The sequence below is a fragment of the Diospyros lotus genome, chromosome 13 (genome assembly GCF_014633365.1).
Source record: "Diospyros lotus cultivar Yz01 chromosome 13, ASM1463336v1, whole genome shotgun sequence".
In the NCBI taxonomy this organism is placed as follows: Eukaryota; Viridiplantae; Streptophyta; class Magnoliopsida; order Ericales; family Ebenaceae; genus Diospyros; species Diospyros lotus.
Window position 1 is genome coordinate 24237576 of NC_068350.1, and position 23679 is coordinate 24261254.

Below are 23679 nucleotides of genomic sequence, written 5' to 3' on the forward strand. Positions count from 1 at the left end.
AGTTTCGAAAGTATGTTATTTTTGCAGAAAAACATTCCCCAACCTTGTGAACAGAAACTTAACGCTTCTGAACCAGCAAGGTGAGTGTTTCTTGCATACTTTTGCTACATTCCGATCATTTTGGCTTCATTGGGTGAGGGTGTTGGCTTGCATATCATGATTTTGTAGCTTGCATGTCATTTTTCCTTTGGTTATGCATATTCCTTCTGCTTTGTCACATATCATGTTCGTTGTGGTGATTGTGGCTAGTTATTGGGCCATCATGGAAGAACTCGTGCTCTTACGGTGAGCCAGGGGTGACTATGATGACCGCGGGGGTGATTGCAACACCTTGGTATTGCTACGACAGGGGTGGATTTAATAACAGCATTATTGCATTTGCACGCATGTACTTTCCTTTTTTGAATCACTCACTTAAATGTAATAATCTAACTCGGCTGTTTCATACCCCTGGGACATTCAACGTCCCAGCTTTATCAAAAGTATCAGGTGTTGCAGGTTCCAATTTAAACGTGGGCAAGGAGGTGATGCTTGGCTAGAATCGGGCTTTTATTTCACTATGTACCCATGTAATCCGAGTGACGTATTGTAATAGCAGATAGGATGCTCGAGCTTGTAATAAGTGTGTGAGTGTCTGATAGTTGTACTAAGGATTGTAGCTTTGCTGCACGAGCATGGGCAATATCTCAAATGATGCACTTTGAATGTCATACTGTAATACCCGGTATTACATGGTATCGGGAATAAATAATTTTTGATTATTTTGTTAGGACCACGGGTGGTCCGGGAAGCCCGAAAGTCAATCTCGAGAAATTAATTAATAAATTTCTGAATTGGCAGTAGGGAGTGCCTCGGGGCTGGGATGTCCAGGGAAGAGGGTAAGAGATTGATGAGCATCTTGAGATAAGGTTAATGACGCTGGAAGTAGCCCGACCGGGAATAATTTTTGGAATAATTTCGGTATAAGCCTGAATGGTTGCAGGGGACTTTTGAGAAGCTGAGGGGACCCTAAGGATGGTCCAATTTTGCGAGTAAAGCAACCCTGAAGCGCTTTCGGGTCAAATAGAGATCCCACGTAAGCGCAGGGACAAAAATCGATATTCCTGAGTAAGTGTCGGTAATTAATTTTGAGAAATCAAGTTTGGGTGAGGCTTGATGGTATTTATTTTAAAGCTTGGAGGGTCCAAGTGCAAATAATAAATTCCTAAATGGAATTAAAGAGATTTTGAAATGGAATATTGGAGAATTAGTAAGATTAATGTGTAATTTATATATATGTATATATATATATAGAAGCGTGGGTATATATAACAGAGCCGCGAGCTTGCTGCAATTTCAAAATTTGAAATTAAAATAGAGAGGCAGAAATGAATTCGCAAGGGAGAGAGAGCAGCCCGAGATCGCGACGGAGAGAGAGATGAGATTGAGAGAGAGAGAGCATGAAAAGGGAGAGAGAGCTCGAGAGAGATGGCCAAGTTCGGCCATGGAAGAGGCAACCTGGAGCTGCTGTAGCAATGGCTGAAACAAGCATGGCCGACGCGAGAAAGCAGCAACAGAAATCACGGTGGTGGCTGGCGATGTGCTCGTTGAGGAAGGCTAGGGCAACGGCGCGGCCAGGAGCTTCAACCGTCGGCCATGGAGGATGCGAAGAAGTTGCAGCAGCTGCGGTGTGTACGGGAGGCTGGCGAGGTTGCTGCTTGAGGTGGCGGTCACGACAGCCAGCGGAAGCGAGCTGGCAGGCGGCAACGGCGGAACAAGGTGGCGTGCATGGGGGGGAGCTGCTACTGCGCGCAGGTCGGCCATGGTTGCTGGTTTTGTAACGACCCATTAGAGGGTTTAGATTTTTATTTAGAAATTATTGAATTTCTTAATTAGTTTTGTTTGGAGAATTTTTGCCAATTAATTGTTAATGTGGCAATTTAGAGATTTAATTGAGAAAATAGCATTTAATTATATTTAATTATTGAGAAGATTAAATGCAAGGACGTGTTGGTCATTTAAGGATTTGATATTAGAGTTTAATTGTTAAACAGAATTAGTGTGATTAAAGGATTAATGAATCCATACGTGAGGAGGATTCAGATTGGAAGACTCCTAGTTGTATAAGGAGATTGTGAAGGCTTTTTAGGGTTGTTTTCTCTTTATACATATATATAAACTTCCATAAGCCATATGTTCTTCACGCCGCAAAAACAGAGAGCCAAGAAGCAATTAGTGAGTTCAAGGATTTGCATAGAAGGCTCTCGGGAGATCATTGAGTCGATTAAGGAGGTCGTAAGGCAAGTTATTCTCCCTGTAAACTTTTCTTACGAGATCATATATTAGCATTCGATCATCAGTTCCAGCAGTTCTTCGTTTAAGTTTCAGATTTATGTTACAGTCAGTGTATATATATATATAGGCATGAGCAGTGATTTCAAGTCTTGCATAGGAGGCTCTCGTGAGATCATTAAGTCGATCAAGAAGATCATAAGGCAAGTATCCTTCCCCTGTAATCTTTTCTTACAGGTCTTGATTGAGTTGGATATCAGATTTCCATAATTGAATCAGTTTCAGTGCATGTATATTCATATATGTGCGTTACAGTGAGTTATTTCAGTTCAGTGCATGTTTATATATGTATTTACATGCGTACAGTGAGTACCAGCCAGTTCATGTATATTCCTTGCAATGTTTACATTAGTTATGATCAGTAAATCATCCCTCAAGTTGTTTATATATCAATTGGGATTGTTCTCCCAAGATTTCTTTTGGAATGGTGTAGTGAAGTTAAGTTTTGATCTCTGTTATCGTAAGCTGTATATCTGATAAGATTCCAGTCATTCGAATAAGTCTTGTGTCATTCGAATGAATTTCAAAGCATCCGAATAAGTTTCAGTGTTATCGTAATGTTTTTCCCTTATAATGTATCAGTCATTCGAATGAGTGCCTTGTCATTCGAATGAGTCCTGAGATATCGTATCATTCGTATGAATTTTTGAGGTTTTTTGACTATCATTCGAATGAGCCTTGTTGTCATTCGAATGAGCCCTTGAAGATGTGAGTAAGTTGTTGCTTTGTATAGCTTAGCATTCGAATGAGCCTTCTTGTCATTCGAATGACCTTCAAATTGATTCAAATAAGGTTACTGTTGCATTCGAATGAGTCGCTTTTTGCGAGTTCAAAAGTTGGAAATTTTCAAAATTCATTCGAATGAATTTGAGAGTCATTCGAATGAGTCCCAGATCAGATCCGAATAGCCTTTGAATATCATCAGTCATTCGAATGAGCCTTCTGTCATTCGAATGAGTCTCTGTCATTCGAATGAGTTTTCTGCCATTCGAATGAGCTTGCTGAAATCCTTTTCTTTCATTCAAATGGCTGTCTTTTCATTCAAATTGCTTCCTTAGACTTTCTCAATCATCCAAATAATATCAAATGGCTTCCAAATAGCTTCCAATAAATTCTTGATTTAAGTATTAAATTTAATATAAATATTCAATTATTCAATATTGAATTTTTATGCCAAGATATGACTAAATCCAATATGCCATGCCTATACTTAGAAATTTCAGAATATTTGAATCTCAACATTTCTAGTAAAAATCATATACCATGTTTAGCAGTTCATTATGACATGGTCAACATTATTTTGTGAGATTATGTGCATACACATTGTATGAGCATTGAGCATGACTTTATATGGAGCACTACATATCGTGTGCCAGCACTTATATGAGCATTGCATTATGCGCGCCAGGCGGCTTGTCCGCGGGGATCTCACTAGTATCAGTACAATTATATCTCAGTTATGAGTTGCTCGCCTGATGTCGACCAGGGAGCTAGGGGCATATTGCCCAAAGTATATGCTTACAGTTTTTATGTTTGCAGGACTCAGATCAGTCAGGTATGTGTTACAGTTATGTGGGCCTACGGGCCAAAGTTGCATACCTGCATTTAGTTTACAGCTTATGTGCATTACATCTTATAAATGCCATCCAGTGATTATTATATCTCTCAGTACAAGTTCAGTAAGTATTTTTATCAGTATCGATATTCTTCGATTCAGCTTCAGTTATTCTTTCCAGTTTATTACTTGCTGAGCTTTGTAGCTCACCTTGTACTCTTCACCATTCCAGGTCCTAGTGGGGGAGTACCAGACGTGGGGCCTAGCAGCAGTGTCCAGTAGTGTGTGTACGTGGAGCCGCTCAAGACCAAAGATGTCTGGGAGTTATTAGTTATTAGTTGTTAGTTAGTGCTTGATCAGTTTAGATTCATTTTAATTTCCAGTTTAGGGAATTTCCCTTAGATGCAATTATGATTTTAGTTTTTGTTGACTCAGAGTCTTATTACAATTAATTGATATATACAGTATTGGTATCAGAATTCAGTTATCAGTTGGTTTATTTTATTATCCCCAGTAACACCTCTTCTCGGGCAGTTCTAGGATAGGGGGTGTTACAGGTTTTGCGGGTTCGGCTGCGCACTGTGAGGCCGGCTGTGATGGTGGCTCATGGTGAAGCCAGCCTTGGTGGCGGTGGCCGGCTAGTGTTTGCGCGGCCGTTGGAGGCGGCGGTGACTGGCAGCAACTGTTGGAAATGTATGCCCTAAAGACACGTTTTGTTTAATTTATGGTAATGATGTTTCTTTTATTCAGTTTATGGCACATATATTATTTGCATTTAATTGTTGGAAAGGTGTCCATTCTATTAAGTAAGTGATTCATGTGATGGGTCGTTCTTCATAGTTAGGCATGAATCATGGGTACTTAATAAGCAAGAAAATATTACTCTTGATCTTTTGATAGAACTGGGCATTCTATCATGATAAGATCATTGTGCAATAGATCCTAATGGAGGATGGCTTGCCTTAGCTAGTAAAGAGTCCGTTTACTCTAATTGTACAAGCGCATTTGGAATGCGTAGAGTGGACTTGTGATAGAAGCTAATGACAAAGTACTAATTATCATGGAGCTAGTCTATCACTGCTACTACGTGGACGAGACTCTAATACTTGAGTATTAGTTGGTGGTCTAGTGAACCTAGAGCTCTATTCTTAGATTCATTGTAGGTGAGGTCTATCAAAGATCAATATCCTTTTGAGTTGGGAGTATGGTTTCTAATTAGCTAAGACAGACTAATACAAGATAGTTTCTGTGATTCACCCCCTTGTGATTGTCTAAGAATAATCGAATAATCCAGGGCCCTGGGAACGTGACTTAAGAGTGTGTGCTTCTGGGTAGCTCCCAGTGATAAGCAAGTACATTCGAGTAGTCACGGATTATTGGACTAGTGATCTAAGAATGGTAGAAATCATTTAGAAAGGTGTTAGTACATTATTCCTTTCTAAATGATGGGTGTTACGCAGAGGGGTATTTTCGTCATTACACTAGTAGGTCAAAGACATGGCATATGCAAAATTATTCGTGGGGTCAGTGTTACCATATGGTGATAGTTGGAACACTTAGAATGACAAAATATAGCTACTAGGTAGCAGGGATATTTTGGTTATTTTAGTAGCCGTGAATAATTTGTCTTTTGGTCCCCGGGGTAGCTCGATGTAACTCATGTATTTTTAATACATTTGGCTTGTTGGATGAATTACATTGAGAGAGAATTATTTTATTCAGAATGGTCCATAATCAATTGGGCTAGAATAAAATAATAGTTCATTAGGGTTTTTAATTAATTAATTGGGCTAACCCAATTAGAAAATTAATTAAATGATCTTGGCCCATTAGGGTTTGGCCCACTAGGGTTTTAACCCTAGGGTTCTCCCTATATATATTCTCTCATTATTTGTTTCTTCATCCAAGTCGTTTTTCATTCTTCTTCACCGAAGAAAGGCCACGAGTTCGAGTCATATTTCGGAAGATCGAAAGAGAGCCTCGAAGTTCTGATGCGAAGGAGCCGAAGGATAGCAGGACAGCCGTCGTCTCCACCACGCGAAGAAGCTACCGCGCATCCTGCCCCTATCGCCCCATTCCGACCGGTAATCCACCGTAAAAGTAAGTCTCTTAGATTCTAATCAATACGAGGATCGTTTTTTGATTAAAACGCTTCCGTTGCATGCTTTTGTATCCTCGTTTTTGATCCTTCAACAACCATGCGAAGAAGAAGAGCACAAGGAAGAAGGAGCGTGCGCGGGAAATAGAGGAGGAAGAATAACAGTGGAAGAAGAAGAATAAAGAACAAAATAAAAGAAAAAAATAAAAAAAATAAAAGAAATGCTGGGAAATTGGGAAAAATATAGCTGAAAAATCTAGAAAAATTGGAGAAATTTCTAGGAATTATTTTAGGGCTCAAGGAGCGTGCCGGAAGCTTGAAATGGAGATTTGGGCGCAAGAGGGCGGTATAGAAAGCAAGGCCGGTATGGGCGTTTGGCTACTTTTCTCTCCAGATGAGTCGAGGTAAATTAATATTTCCTTCCCAAATTATTTGTATTAAGCGAGTTAATGTAGAATAATTATTTGTTGGATTAAACCCTTGGATCGGGGTTGTTTGGAAATTATTGACGGTTGGTTTATGCCGTGGTTGGTGTTGTTTGGAGATAGTGTTGATGAGTGATTTTGCGGTGTAAGCAAAAGCAAAGACATCGGTTAATGTCTTATGTATGGTTGGTTTTTGGGTGTTTGCCTCTAGGTTCGACCGGGAAGGCCGTGATCCTAGAGGAACTTGAGATTCAAGCTGGAATTCGTGTCGAGGCAGAGATGAGACTTCGAGCCAGGTAAGGGACGGCCCCATGTGGAGGTGGCCTTTCAAGTTAGCAAATGTGTTTGATAATATTTTTATGTTGCATTTACATGTAGTGGTTAACACTTGCGTGATGCGAGATCTAGTGGACCTGTGGCCATAAGGAGGACTAGTGTTGTAAGGGCTGATAGGTTAATGTCTCAAACCTTGGAGGGTTGTGAGTATGAGTGGGCCTAGCCTCATTTGCATGCATTGGCATACATAAACATGGTTATATTCATATTTACATGCATTGCACCCTTACTGAGTCTTTATGACTAATAAGGTTTTGCCTCATGTTGTAGATGATGTAAGTCCAGATGCAAGCAGTGAAAGCGCCGGGAGTCTGTTGTGGCAACTAGCGGTGTTGCCTGAGTTGTGTATTTTATTTATCCCTTGTACGTAGCCATGTGGTGTCATGTATGTATACCCTCGCGAGTAAATGTACATAGATTGTTCGTTGATTGTGCCTGGGTCACCTCTGGCTTGCTATGAGGCAAGTTGAAGAGAGGTGACGCTCACTCGAGTTTTGGGTCTCGGTCCGCTAAGTTTTTCTTATTTGAGTTGGAACCGATTCCTGAGTGGAGCGAAGGGAAGGATGAAGCCTAGTTCCCACCTAAGGAGTTTCCTGTTGAAACATAGTCCAACCCTTCAGTTGTGGTTCATCGGGTGAGTAATCCGGTCGATTATTTACCGGTGGCGCCCATAAGTGGGAGCGGGTCGTTACACATACAGAGAGGCTTCCATGATAAGGGTATATTTGCTAGTTTGGGCGTGTGTTGCAGTTGTAACTTCAAATAGTGAGTTGCATCTTTTGCGTTTATTGAAAGTTGTATGCATTTCTTGTACATATAAAGGAAATATAGTGGAAACCCCTTTATTTAGCTTTGGTTAGGCTTGCAGGTTCAATCCATTGCTTCCGTTGGTAAGGGTTTCCATAACGCCCATAGGTGATGTCTGCTTATATTCTATGTTGTTGAGTATTTGGAAAAGTGGGGCATTACATTGTGAGAGAGCATGGCAGGTGAGGCATCGCACAAGAGAGATCGAGAGAATGAGAGAGATCGGAAAAGGAGGCCTCGGTTGGCAGTAGCGTTGGAAGCTGCCATGGCCGAGGAGGCAGTAATGTTGGAGGAGCTGGAGCGGCAGCGAGGGCCAGCTGCGGTGGCTGGTCGGGGTCGCATCAGCTTAGAGTGACCAATGGTGGTGGTCACGGCGTTAGGCGACAACGTGAGAAGCAGCCAGACGTTGGAGGCTGCCTGATGCAAGGAGTCGGCCATGGCAGCACGCGGGGGAGGCTGATTGTTGTGGGTGCTCGTGGAGGAGCTTACCGGTGGCATCTTACGGCGGTGTTGGGGCAATCAAGCGGCAGCTGCCGGCGAGGCCAAGCAGCGGGTTAACGACGGCGTGCACAGGGGGGACCGCTGGTGCGTGCGAGGAAGACGATGAACAGGAGCCGCGTGCGGGAGAAGAAAAGAAGGAGAAGAAAAGAAAAGAAAAAAAAAGGAAAAAAGAAAAAGAAAATAAAGGAGAAAAATAAGGAAAAATCCAGAAAAAATGGAGAAAAGTCTAGAAATTATTTTGGGGCTCAAGGAGCATGTCGAAAGCTCGAAATGGAGATTTGGGCGCAAGATTTGTGGCCAAGGAGGCAGCGCCAGTATTAGTGTTTTTCAGAATTTCTCCTCCAAAATTAAATGCAAGTAAATTAATAATTTATTTTCAAATATTAGCATACTGTTGGGATGTTGTGGAGATGATGCAGTTTGTATAGATGGTTGGTTTATACCATTGGTTGAGGATGATTGGAAGTTGTGGTCGGGGTATTGTGTACTGTAGGGCAAAAATATAGGCCCTGGTTTAGTGCCTAATGTATGGTTGGGTTTTTGTGTATGGTTGCATCTAGGTTCGATCGAGGAGGCAGTGATCCTGGAAGAGCTTGAGGTTCAGGCTGGAGTTCATGCCGAGACAGAGATGAGGCTTCGAGCCAAGTAAGGGATGGCCCCATGTGGAGGTGGCCTTGCAAGTTGGTAAATATGTTTGATAATGTCGTTATGTAGCATTTGCATGTAGTGGTTATCACTTGCGTGATGTGAGATCTAGTGGACCTATGGCCATATGGAGGACTAGTGTTGTGGGGGCTGATAGGTTGATGCCTCAAACCTTGGTGGGTTGTGAGGATGAATGGGCCTAGCCTCATTTGCATGCATTTGGCATACATAAACATGGTTATATTCACATTTACATGCATTACACCCTTACTGAGTCTTTGTGACTCATGAGGTTTTACCTCATGTGTAGATGATGCGAGTCCAGATGCAAGCAGGGATGGTGTTGGGAGGCTATTGTGGCAATTAACATTGTTTCCTGAGATATGTTGTTGTGTATTTTCATATATGTATTTATGTAATTGAATGTAAGCGATATTGAGCACTAGAGGTATCTAGTTGTTGTAATCATAATGGTGTGATAGATGATTGTGAGTCTACGTGTTGTATATGTGGTTTTAGTTGTTGAAGCCAAGTTCGGACAGAGTAAAGATCAGCGAGGTATGTTCTCATAAATTCCCAATACTTAACGAAGTGTTTGTTATGCCAGCTTTGTGCCTGGGTCACCTTTGGCATGCTATGAAGCGAGCTGAAGAGATGTGAATCTCACTCGGGTTTCGGATCTCGGTCTGCTGGGTTTTCTTGTTTGAGTTGAGACCGATTCCTGAGTGGAGCGAAGGGAAAGACTAAGCCTAGTTCCCACCTAAGGCGTTTCCTGTTGAAACATAGTCTAACCCTTCAATTGTGATTTATCAGGTGAGTAATTCGGTCGATTATTTATTGGTGGCGCCCGTAAGTGGGAGCGGGTCGTTACATAATTTTTTTCTTTTTTTGGCAATAAAAACAATTGATAATTATTTAATTTCCCACCCCCACACTTAAATTAAACATTGCTCCCAATGTTTAAAAATAAGAAAAGAAGAAAAGAAAAGCAATAATCCCCCGATGTATGCCTTCTTGAAATGCTTGAAGATTGTTGGGCTTATTCTTTTGAAGAAGAGGGGTCGAATTTCTTCATTCAACACGTCCTAAAAAGAAGAAAGATAAAAAAAAAATGAAATAAGAAATCAATACAAGAATATTCTAAAAATTAAGATAAATAGAAAGAAAAAATAAATAATATTTCAAATGGGTTGCCTCCCATCAAGCGCTTCTTTATAGTCATTAGCTTGACTAAGTTGTCATTCTCAAGGAGGCTTAAATTCAGCCAACCTTTTCTTCTTTGCCATTATTTCTTTCAATACTTTGTCATAATTGGGCATTAGAGAAATAACATCAAGCAAAGGGATGTAATATAAAACTTTTTAAACCTCTTTAAAAATTTAGTAACTTGTTGAACCAAATTAGCCGTAAGAAATATTTTTGAAAAAGAAAGAAAGGTTTTCAAAAGATTTTAAATTAAGAATATAAGAACTTCCATTTTTTCTTCATTGATAACCCATGGTCTTCTTCTTTGATTTCAAGATCTTATCTTTCTTCCTCTTTTGTATGCTCTTCATTTTTTTTTTCTTTTTCAAGTTCTTTTTCACTTTGCAAAGTGATGGCTTGTACTTGTTCCCTTGACTTCTTCTCGGTATTACTAGGTGCTCCTCCTTGTGGCTTTTCCAAAATTGTTTGAGCAAGTTTTTCAATTTGAGTTTCCATGCTTTGAAGTCTTGCCTCCGTACTATTGATAAATTTTTCCATCATTGTAACACCCGGTGTTACAGGTGTTAAAAGAATAGGAAAGAAAGTGAGAAAAATTCCAAAAATGCCCTTGAGAAGGTGTTAAATCCTTGAGATTGAGGGTGCCCTATGAGAGGGACATTTTGGTAATTTGGATAGCGAAGTCCAATAAAGGGTAATTTGGTACATTGGAGATAATTCCAAGGTGGAATTGAATGTGGAAGTGAATTAGTTCCCATTTTACATTATGTGGAAATAAATGGGATTGAAAATTCACAAAGGGTGTTTTGGTAATTTTGGAGAGAAATTCCATAAAGGAATTAATTATGAGAAAAGGAGGAAATTAATTATGGGAGTGGAAATAATTAATTGGTATATTTATATGGGGGTGCCACATGGATGGCTTAGATTTAGTCTTGGAAGCCAAGGTTGGTGGCATGGAGTGACACTTGGCAAAGTGGTGTCCAAGATAAATGAAGATCAAATTAATTGCAAAAGAAATTGGAATATGGTCATTCTTGCAATTAATGGGAGACATAATTATGTTGCATAAAAAGGAAAATGCAAAAGAAAAAGAAAATAGTCAAGCATTAATGGGGGAAAATGGGAGACTAAAATAAATGGGAAAGAAAAGCATTATGTCTCTCTAAATTGTCTTTCATATTTAATGTGGTGAAATTAGTCCCAATTAAATAAATGAGAAATGGGATATTTTATGGGATTTGGAGACATGATCCAATGGTTGGGATCAAGCCTTGAAATATGGGGATTTAATAAATGGGAAAAGCCTTGAATTATGTCTTTCAAGGTTGATGGCATGAAAATTTCTCAAATTAAATAAATAGAAAAGAAAATCTATTTATGGAAAGGAAGACTTGATCCAAGGGTGGAGATTTAGTCTTAAAAAATCTAATGGTTGAGATGATTCAAGAGAAGTGGCATGGATTGCCACATGTAAAGGGATTTTAATGGTTGAGATCTAGTCTTCAAAAGTAAAAGAAATCTAATGGTGGAGATTAAAGAAGACAAGAGCACATGGATTGTGCTTGTTATGGAAGGCTAGGATGTATTCTTCCAACTTAAGTGAGATCCTAGGGCTAAGATTTATTCTTGCCATGGAAATAAAATAAGAGAATTAAGGGGAATTTTGGCTATATAAAGGGAGGTAGAGAAGAAGGCTAAGCTTTTTGGCCAAATGCTTAGAGGAAGAAAGGAAAGAATGGAGAAGAAAGGAAGAAGGAAATGAAGAATGCAAAGGTAAGGTCTCTACCTTATAGTAATAAAGAGAAATCCTTTATCTTTCTTGTATGGTGGCTTAGCTACCTTATGTTTTTTTTTAAGGGGTTTCTTGAGAAAGAGCAAAGGTTGAAAGCAATGAAGGCCTTGAAGTTAAAGCATGTGGGAACTTCAAAGAATGGAAAAAGGTAAGGGGTAGCCCCAAGGGATGGTGGCTTGCAAGTTGTAAGTATGATGCATGATTTCTATGTGTGCATTGGCATGTTGTTTGAGCTAGGACCTATGGCCATGAGGTTGAGTGGGGTAGGGTAGATTAAAGCCTCAAACCAAGGTGGTTGTGAGGATGTGGAAGCCCTAACCATGTTGCATACATGCATTGGCATCACATTTATTTTCATGTTCATACTATTGTCATTGCACCCTTATTGAGCTTAATAGCTCATGAGGTTTTTATCCTCACCATGTAGGTATCTTATGTGCAAGAAGGAAGGGATCTTGGAAGGTTAAGTATGCTTGATGAAATGAAGACCTTAAGGAACTCATGTAATTTAGCTTGGGTTTTGGAAGCCTAAGCATGTTGTAAATTTCTTTTATTTTTGATCTATGATGTAGCAAATATATTGTAAAGCTATATTCTTAAAAAAAAAAAAGGGATTTAAGCATCAAGGGGTTGTGTAAGCTTTGTTGCAAATTAGGGAATGGTTGATGTATGTTGTGGAAGCATCAAGAATTTTGTTTAAGCCTTATTTGTGGAGAAATAAAGGTAAATTTGAAGAAAAGTGAGGTATTTCATTTATTTTAATTTCTGGAAAAAAAAAAAGAAATTGGGTTTGGAAGCCCCAAGAAAAAAAAAAGAAGAAGAAGAGAAATGAAAAATGCAGCAGTGGGCTGCTGCATCAGCAGCAGGCCGCAGGCGGCCAGGCGGGCGCGGCAGGCGCCCGGCCGCGCAGGCGCGCGCGGGAGCACGCGGGCGCGCGGGGGCACGCGCGCGCGGCCAGCCCGCGCGGCCGGGGGCTGCGGCCACCCCAGGCAGCGGGCGCGGCCGGGCCTAGGGAGGGCCCAGCCGGCCGTGGGGCCCGCGCGCGAAAAAAAAAAAAGAAGGAAAAATTCAAAAAAATTAGGGGAACAAAAGGGGAAATAATAGGGCCCAATTTTGGGAGATTTTGGGCTATAGAAAAGTTATAAAATCCCCGAAGGAGTCCCCGAGCGACGAAATGTTGGAAAAATTGGAGGATTTTTCTGAGTATGAGTTTTTCCCTTAGTCTAGCCCGGTGTTAAGAAGCACCTTGAAGCCCTTGGGCGGTGTAGCGGGTTATTTCTTCATTCATAAGAAACTCGCGAAGTCCTAGGGTGTTTATGGATCCTGGGATTCAGCGAAGGGAAGGACGAACCTAGTTCCCACCTAGGGCGTTTCTTCTTGAAACATAGTCCGCCCTTCATCTCAGACCGGGCAGGTGAACAGTTCGGGTAATTGTTCACGAGTAACTCCCGTAAGTGGGAGCGGGGCGTTACAATCATGTCCTCCAAATTTGAATTTTCTTCTTGCGGATTTTGATGTTGTTGTTGAAAGATGGAAGGTGCTTGTAGATTATTACTCCACAAAATATTAGGATGACTCCACCATTCAAGATTGTAAGTGATAGAGTGTAATGCCCCGCTCCCACTTACGGGTGTCACTCGTGAACAATCACCTGAACTGATCACATGTCCGGCCATTTGTGAAGGGCGGACTATGTTTCAGCACGAAACGCCCTAGGTGGGAACTAGGGTTCGTGTGACGACCCGCTCCCACTTACGGGCGCCACCGGTAAATAATCGACCGGATTACTCACCCAACGAACCACAACTGAAGGGTTGGACTATGTTTCAACAGGAAACGGCCTAGGTGGGAATTAGGTTTCGTCCTTCCCTTCACTCCACTCAGGAATCGGTCTCAACTCAAACAAGAAAAACTCAGGGGACCGAGACCCGAAACCCGAGTGAGCTTCACCTCTCTTCCACTCGTCTCAGTAAGTCAGAGGTGACCCAGGCACAAAGCTAGCATAACAAACACTTCGCTGAGTATTGGGGATTTATGAGAACATACCTCGCTGATCTTCACTCGATCCGAACTTGGCTTCAACAACCCAAGCCACATATATAATGAACAATTTCACAATCATTTATCACACTACGATGATTACAGCAATTAGATACAACCAACTCTCAACAAGCATACATTTACTCACAAGGGTATACATACATCACACCACATGGCTACGTACAAGAGGTAATAAAATACAAAACTCGGGCAACACAGCTAGTTGCCACAACAGCCTCCCGGCACCATTCCTTCTCGCATCTGGACTTGCATCATCTACACATGAGGTAAAACCTCATGAGTCATAAAGACTCAGTAAGGGTGCAATGCATGTAAATATGAATATAATCATGTTTATGTATGCCAAATGCATGCAAATGAGGCTAGGTCCACTCATCCTCACAACCCACTAAGGTTTGAGGCATCAACCTATCAGCCCCCACCACGCTAGTCCTCCATATGGCCATAGGTCCACTAGGTCTTGCATCACACAAAATATAACCACTACATGCCAATGCAACATAAAAACATTATCAAACATATTTACCGACTTGCAAAGCCACCTCCACATGGGGCCATCCCTTACTTGGCTCGAAGCCTCATCTCTGCCTCGACGAGAACGCCAGCCCGAACTCTGAGCTCTTCTAGGATTACCGTCTTCCCGGTCGAACCTAGAGGCAAACACACAAAAACCCAACCCATTAACATTCGGCATTAACCCAATGCCCTCGATTTCGCCACACATTGCAAAATCACCATCAACACTATTCCCAAACAATGAACCACGGCATACACCAGCCGTCAATAATTTCCAAACAACCCCGACCTAGGGTTTAATCCAACAATTAACTACCCTACACAATTCATTATCTCACATAATGAAAATAACTGGAAAATAATTAAATTAATTTACCTTAACTAATTTGAGGGAGAAAACCGATCAGATGCCCACACCGGCGTTGGCTCCCGAGCTACCACTTGCGCTCATAATCCCCTTCTCGAGCTTCCAGTATGCTCCACGAGCTTTGAAATAATTTCTAGAACCTTTTTGGAATTTTCAGGAATTTTCTCCTATTTTCCCCTCTTTTTCCAGATTTTTTTCCATTATTTCTTTTATTATTATTTTTTCTTTTTCTCTTTAATTTCTTCTCCTTCCACTGTTCTTCTTCCTCCTCCATTTCCTTCTCCCGCGTGACTTCTTCTTCCCTGCTCGCGGCCACCAGCTCACACACCAGCCATCGTCGCTTGGCTTCGCTGCCTCCGCCGCGCACCACCGCCTTCGACTTCCAGCCGCCGCGAGCAGCGACCCAGCAGCCTCCCGCGACTCCCGCTCGCACCTGGCACCAGCCATGGCCGATCCTGCAGCTTCAAGCTGCCATTGCAGATGCTTCAGCCGCTGCCATCATCGCTGGGTGCTCAGTCAGCCATTGATGCACCTAGGCAGCCAACGCGAACCAGCTCCGCTTCCGGCCTCCACGAGCTCCGCCTCGCACACCTCGCTGCTCCGCTTGCTGCCTCCTTCTTCTTTCATCATCGGCCATGGCAGTCGCTGCCATGGCCGATCGGCCCCTCTCGCTCGATCCCTGATCACTCTCACTTCCACTCTCTTCCTCGCTCGGTCTTGATCTCTCAGCCGCGAGCATCTCCCGAGCCCTTTTCACTCTCTCAGCCTCACTCTGATTCAAGCTTCCAGAGATAACACATGAGGAAGCTTCCTCTCCCCTTTACACGCACACATAAAAATATATACATATATATATATTTAACTTACACATTAACCCCCTTTAATATTATTAATTCCATTTGAGGAATTTATTTATTTATTTTTTTACACTTAGCCCTCCCAGGCCTTCCTTAATTTATATTAAGCCCTACTAAATCTTGATTTCTCCATAATTAATTATTGACGCTTACTCGATAATATCGATTTTGCCCCTAGGCCCACACGAAACCTTTATTCGACCCCGAAGCACTTAAGGGTTGCCTCACTCAGAAAATCGAACCACCTCTAGGGTCCCTTCAGCTTCTAGGAGATCCCCTCCGACTATTCGGTATTGGCACCCACTCGGGCTTATACATAATTTATTCCGAAAATCATTCCCGATCGGACCGCCACCAGCGTCATTATCCTCATCACGAGACGCTCACCAATCCCTTGCCCTCTTCCTTGGACATCCAAGTCTCGAGGCACTCCCAGCCGCCAATTTGGGAATTTTATTAATTAATTTATTGGGATTGACCCTTGGGCTTTCCGGACCACCCGAGGTCCTGACAAAATAATCCAAAAATTATTTATTTTCAATACCATGTAATACCGGGTATTATAGTTCGTCTTTCCTTTCCCTCAATCCCAGGATCAATTAGCAGATTTGGGCTTTAACTATACCACACCTGGCTAATTAATTTCCATTAAGTTTGCCCAATCATCATTTTTAATTCTTCTTCTTTCCAAGAATTCCGCCGGGCTCCATATAATTTAAAATTCCAATCAACCCATTGATTTTTTCAAAATTCAAGGAAAAGTTCATATAATTTAAATTTTCAAAATTTTTTCCATTTTCTCCGAAAATACCCAATATCCCTTTATTTTGAAAATTCTTTTAGGGCCCATAATCAACCAAGAAATGCCCCAAAATTCCCATTTCTTTTTGAAATTTTTTTAAAAACATTAGCCGATGGCGTTTGCTGGCACGCCCAGGGCTGCACAGGGCCCTACAGTGTGCTAGCCGCGCGCCCGCCTACGCCCGAGCGCCACTGTGGCCTCATTCGGGCCACCCGGTGGCCTTGCTGCTGCCTTCCACCACTTTTTTTTTTTTTTTTTTTTTCTCTTGGGCTTTCTAACCCAAAATTTCCAGAATACAAATACCCTATTTTTACATCCCGAAAAGCTTCATTTCATAAAGAAACAATACTACCAAGATATACCTCAAACATACTTCCAAAAGTTGCCTTTCATTTCACAAATGAGGCTTACACAACTCTCTTGATGCTTACATAACAAACATCCAAATAAAATACAACACATGAATCAAATACAACAAGAATAGGCTTTTCATAAGCCATACAATGGTCTTGAATCTTCTTTCTCATGCATCCACATGCTATCCCATCTTTGCCTTGACTTTCCCATGCCTTGACAACCTATATGTGAGGGTAAAAATCTCATGAGCTATTAAGCTCAGTAAGGGTGCAATGACAATAAGTAAGAATATGAATATAAAATGTGATGCCAATGCATGCAATGCAACAAAGTTAGGGCTTCCACATCCTCACAACCACCTTGGTTTGAGACTTTAACCTACCCTACCCCGCACAACCTCATGGCCATAGGTCCTTGAACACAAACAACATGCCAATGTACACATAAAAATTCATGATCCATACTTACAACCTTGCGAGCCACCATCCTATGGGGCTATTCTTTACCTTAGCATTCTTTGAAGCTCTTAAACCCTTCTTAGCTTCATTCCATCCCTTCTACCCAAGAGATCCTTACATACAAAATAAATCCATATTACAAGAGAAGAAATAGGGAGAAAAGATCTAGCCTTTATGTGGCTAAAACACAAAGATCTTACCTTATTCTCCATCTTCCTCCTTGGAAGACATTCTTCCTTTCTCTATTCTTCTTCTTCCTCTCCACAAGATGGGAGACTTCTTCCATTTCTCTCACTAACTTTGCCAAAAAAAATTAGGGTTTCCATATACTAGCCCATTTATACTAGCACCCAATCTTTCAAGAATAAATCCTAGCCATTGGATTTATTTGGTGAGAATAAATCCTCACCCTCCAAACTAACACAATCTATGGCATTAGGTCTTGCTTAATATCCACCCATGGATCTCTTTCACTTTCCAAGACAAGATCTTATCCACACAAGAAAGCACAATCCATGTGCTCTTCTTATCTTAAATCCAAGCCTTTGGATTTTTTTCAAGAACCATCCACCACCCTTGGATCAAGTATTCCAATCCCAAAATTAGCCACTTCTCTCATTTATTTAATTTGACTAATTTAAGCCCATCACACTTGAGAGACATATATCATTTCTTTCCCATTTAATTTAATGAGACTATTTTCCACCATTAATGCTTGACTATTTTCTATTTCTTTTTGAATTTTCTTTTAATCCAACACGATCATGCCTCTCATTAAATGCAAGAATGATCATTTATCATTTCTTTTTGTATTTATTTAATTATCTTTTATCTTGGACCACACATTGCCATGTGTTACTCTAAGACACCATACTTGGCTTCCAAGATTTAATCTAAGCCACCCATGTGGCATCACCACATTAATTCCCTAATTTAGGAAAAAATTAATTATTTCTCTCATAATTGAATATTCACTATTTTCCTATTTTCCATAATCTAATTCCTTTATGGAATTTCACTCCAAATTACTAAAATGCCCTTTGTGAATTATTAATCCCATTTATCTCCACATAAATACAAAAATGAGAAATTAATTTACTTCCATACTTAATTCCACCTAGGAATTATTTATAATTTATCAAATTACCCATTATTGGACTTCATTATCCAAATTACCAAAATGCCCCTCTCATAAGGCACCATTATTCTCGAAGATCCATCACCTTCTCAAGGGTATGTTTGGAAGTTTCTCACTACCTTTCTCATTCTCCCAACACCAATAACACTGGGTGTTACATACAGTAAGGGTTGAAATTGGTCCTATTACCACCATAAGAAATAAAATCAGTTTATTCAGAGGAAGAAAAAAAGGATTTTCTACTTGACAATCTACACTAATGTGTCCCCCTTGCCGACAAAGCTCACAAGAAAGAAAATAAGGAGAAACACTCATTGTTGAAACCCCTAAATTTTCCAAATTCTTATTTAATGTAGCTATTTGAACAAATAAGACAGTGATAGGATCATGATGTTACACCTTTTTGTATATTAGTTTTGATGATGAAAAACATCTATTGGCTTAATCCCTAAGTCATGAGTCAAGGTTATTGTTTTTAACATATATCAATTTCAATATTAAGTATTATTTATTTCAAATGAAAACCAAGTTAAGTTCATTCTTATGCATATGGAGATTTGCAAAAATAAGTATTATGATTTAAAAGAATCTCCTAAAGTGATTTTCAAAATTAACCTTGAAATTGTTGGTCAACATAAAGCTAAAATTGTTCTAAGGCAAAAGACCAACTAGAACATGTTTTCGAAAATGTTTTCTTTTGAAAAACTATCTCCCGGTATTTTGATGTCTAATATCCATAGGTGATAAAATAATTTTTAATGAATTTTTCAAGAAATATAAAGTATGTATTTTGAAGGTGGTAAAATTGTTAAATCCTGAGTTTGTACTAAAACTAAAATTCTACCTTCTTATTGTTATGGATTTTGATTTTTTGGATATTTTTATTGAATCTAAATAGGGGGTACTTTATTTACTTAAACTAAAGAAATGTAAATATGTTGTAATGTATACATGCTATGGATTGTGTTGTCAAGAAAATCCTTTTGAAAATCTGTAATGTTTCTATGCATGTTTCAAAACCCCTTTTGAAAAGGTTTCAATATTTTCCAAGAGTGTTTGCTATTTCGAAACATCTATGTTTTCAAATCAGATTTTGAAGTATGTTTCGAAACCTTCATTTTATGTTTCAAAACCTCTGAAATTTCTGTCAGCAGATCATTCAAAATCGAGATGCATGTGTGCTACACTTTTGTCTTTATCAAAATATTTTTCAACAATTTGATTAATGCATTCTTTATGGTATGAGATTCAAATTCAAATTTGAATGTGAGTGCTTTTAATTAATCATAGTGGGAATAAATTATGTCTCTCACTCATTGCTATCTCTAAGTGCAAGTCCAGCTGGAAAGGCTATATGTTTCGAAACATGAGGAGTATGTTTTGAAACCTTAGTGTAAATTTGTGATGTTTCAAAACTTGTATGCTATGTTTCGAAACCTACTTTTTTGTCTTGTCTCTAATGGCTATAAACGGCCAGATTTCTATCTCTTGATATAAATATTAGGTGTTTGAAAATAAGAACAAGTTACAACAAGAGAGCACGCACTAGAGACACATACACAAGCACAAGTGGTGATTAAAATGTTTTATTGAGGTCTCAAAGAAGATCTATCTACATCTTAAGCTTGTGCATTGCAAGTGTGAAAGGAGAAGTAAGTGCAAACAATGAGTCTCATCTCTTCAACTTTCCTCACCTCAAGCTAAGAGGTTTATCTACCTATTGGTAAGATATTCATTGCTATAAATTTATTGGGCTGTAAAGATAAAATTCTATTTATCTTGTTAATGGTGTAAGGTTTGAGTTGAGCCTAAAACTCACTTGGTGAAAGGTTTGAGTTGAGCCATGAAAACTCATTATACAAGGTTTTGGGGTGAACCGTGGTAAAACCCTTGTTGTGGTCGATCACTAGTAAAAGTGATTGGGATTGAAAAATTCTTCAAGTAGGTAAGCTTGAAGGTAGTGGACTAGGCGAGGTGCCGAACCGCTATATATCTTGTGTGCAGTTAATCTTTTGCTTTTGCTTATTGATTATTATTTAATCTTTCATAAGATTTGTTATCAAAGTCTAAAACATATTTTCTTTAAGCATAAGCTTATACATATACATAAGTATTTATCTTTGATCCCAAACACCTTTTGTGTAACGCCCCACTTTTCCAAATACGCAATAACTTGAAATATAATTAAGACATCACCTACGGGCGTTATGGAAACCTTTACCAATGGAAACATTGGATCGAACCTGCAAGCTTAACTAAAGCTAAATAAAGGGGTTTTCACTAGATTTCCTTTACAAGTACATGAAATGTATACAACCTTCAATACTCCATAAAACACAACACATCACAGCAGGTACAATTATAGGACACCCACACACACCCTTTACAACCTTGAGTATCCTAACTGCTATTTACAATACATCACTTGGGTTACAAGAGTACATAATGAAATAAAACCAAAAGCTAGCTGCAAAACCCAAAGCTAGCCAAACACCACCTTTTTGCCCTTGCTCGAACCAGAACCTGGAACACCTGGCACTTTTGATAAACCTAGGATGTTGAATGTCTCAGGGGTATGAAACACCTAAGTTAGATAATAACATCTAAGTGAGTGACTCAGAAAAGGAAAGGTATGTGCGTGCAAATGCAATAATGCTATTATGAAATCTACCCCTATGGTAGCAATGCCAGAGTGTTGCAATCACCCCCGCGGTCATCATAGTCACCCCTGGCTCACCGTAAGAGCACGAGATCTTCCATGATGTCCCAACAACTAACCACAGTCACCAGCATGAACATGATATATGATAAAGCATAAGGAATATGCATAACCAAAGGAAAATATGACATGTAAGCCACAAAGGCATGATATGCAAGCCAACATCCGCACACAAGTGAAGCAACAAATGCTCAAAGTGTCACAAAACATATAGGAATCACTCACCTTGATCGATTACCTTAAGAAGCATGGTTTACAATGAGCGGGATGGGTTTTCTCGCAGGTTTTCTTACTACTTGACATGAACTTCGAGAAATACCCAAAAACTTCGTCAAGGCTCATTCTCCCTCGACTTTCTCCCTTCTTTTCGACAACGTTTCCTCTCTCAAACTCCCTTCCTTTTCCTCCTTGCTTGGTGGCCAAAATAAATAACCCCAAAGCCCTTATTTATAAGAAACTCCGGCGAACTAAATCGCGCCACATGTCACCTTATCATGAGACCTCAAATCCTATCTCCTAAGTGGCTAATGAATGCTTGCCACAAGTCCTTAGGGATAAGGTTTGGAGACTTTTTAAGGCTTAAGTAATCTTGGAAGCTAAGCAAAAGACTTGGAGAAGACTTGGGGAAGACTTTGAGAAGACTTGGACTTTAAAATGATCCAATGGTGGAATGAAATGTAATTTGAGTTCCACAATCATGAGGCCTTATCTTAGCTTCCAAGCAATCCATTCATTGCTTTCCATGTGTCCCTAGCTTGGGACTAAGCAAAGACTTTGATTTAAATAAGATTTGGAATCCAAAATTGAATTGAAATGTAAACTCATGTACGCACCTTCCCAAATATTTACACCTTTGCCTCTGCCACCTCACACTTTGATTTTTGTGCCTTATCATGACTTCCAATGGTTAGTTGTAATACCCCAAAATTTAATATAAAGGTTGGATGATGCCATAAAGTGTTTTAAATGGAAGTTTTGAATTTAAGTGCAAATGGGAATGATTTTAAGGACTCAAATACAAATATCAAAGGATAACTTCTCTAACAATAGGAATAATTGTAATTATAAATGCTTATTTAAGAAGTTTTGTGTTGGAGAAATGGGATTGGAGGATTATCCCTAAAAGTCCTAAAGCTTATGATGATAATAATTACTCTTACCCTTAATTCAAAGTAAGGAAAACGTGGAAGAATTCTATTGGTTCACCAAAAGATGAAGATAAGAAGAGTTGTCTTGGAAGCTACGTGAGGGGCAATTGGAGGCAAGGGATTGGAATAATGAAAGGCTTCTAAAGGAAGGAAGAATCAAGTGAAAGAATTTCAAAGATAAGCCATCATTACTAGGGAAGAAAAGTAGATAAATTAAAGGCTTGTTTGAGAAGCCTTGAGATGGTAGAATAGTATCGGATGATTTTACATCAAAAGTCTTGGAATGGATTAACTTGGAAGACTTGACTTGGGAGACTAATTGACATAAGGAAGGCTTATTGAAGAAGCCTTGAGGTGGTAAAGTGTTATTGGATGATTTGTGCACAAAAGTCGTAAACCATGATTACACTTATTCCTTAATTCAAAAGTAAGTAGATTTGAAAGCATCCTATTGGCTTTCTAAAAGGTGAGGATAAGATGGGTTGATTAGGAAGTCACGTAATGGGCAAATGGAAGTTTAATATTGGAAGAAAGGAGAAGCTTGAATAGGATGATAAAAATATTCCAATGAAGTAATGATTAATTCTTACCCCAAAAGTCTTTAGTGGCATAGTTGGAAGGCTATGAGTGGCTTGGAAGAGAAGAGATAAGGGTCTTTGAGTGTTCTTATCATAAAATCCACGTGAAGGGGAGATTGATTGGAAGAAGTTAAAGCTTGCTTGAGAAGATTGGAGAAAATTCAAAGTGTGATGATTACTTGGGTGGAAAATGAGCAACTTGGTGGCCAAGTAAAACTTTGAGAATTTGGGCATTTAAAGGCTATATAAAGGGAAGGAATTCATGCCACGAGAAGCTAAGGAAAGAGGAAAGAAAGAAGGTACAAGAAAAATCAAAGAGAAAGCAAAGAAAAAGCAAAGAAGAAAGGAAAGAGAGACCTGGCTGGAAAACTGAGAAAACAGAAAGGAAAATGAAAAGGTAAGCTCATTTTCTTTCTTTAGGATCATAGAGCATGAAAATAGGAGTTTTTAGGTTCAAACGGAGAGCAAATCGGAGTTAAAATGAGCAAGATATGGCTGTTTTAATTTTGAGTTGCAAAATAGAGAAGGGGTAGCGCGTGGCCACCCTTCCGGGGGCCCGTAAGGGCGCATCCGGCCTCCGTTTGTCCTCAAATTTTCACCATATTCTCCTCATTTAATTATCTACAACTTCCATGAAGAAATAGTTAAGTTTTGGTTCACCGAAATCTATCATTTCTGCAAAAACAGCCCCTAGTGCTCGAAACCGGGCTGTAAACCGTGTTATCGAGGGGAAACGATCGAGGTGAGTGGTTTCTTGCATTATTTGTGCTTCATATTGATCATTACTTGAACCATTTGTGTTGAATGTGGACATACTCACTTGCTCTCTTCGATTAGCATGTTATTTTACTTGTTTCATCATTTCATGGCATGTGGTTGTTTGTGGCAAGTTAGTGGCTGCCATGAGTGACTCGCGGAGTCACATATGCGTGTTTGAGGTGAGCATGGCGTGCGCGGGGGTGATTGCAACACTCTGGCATGG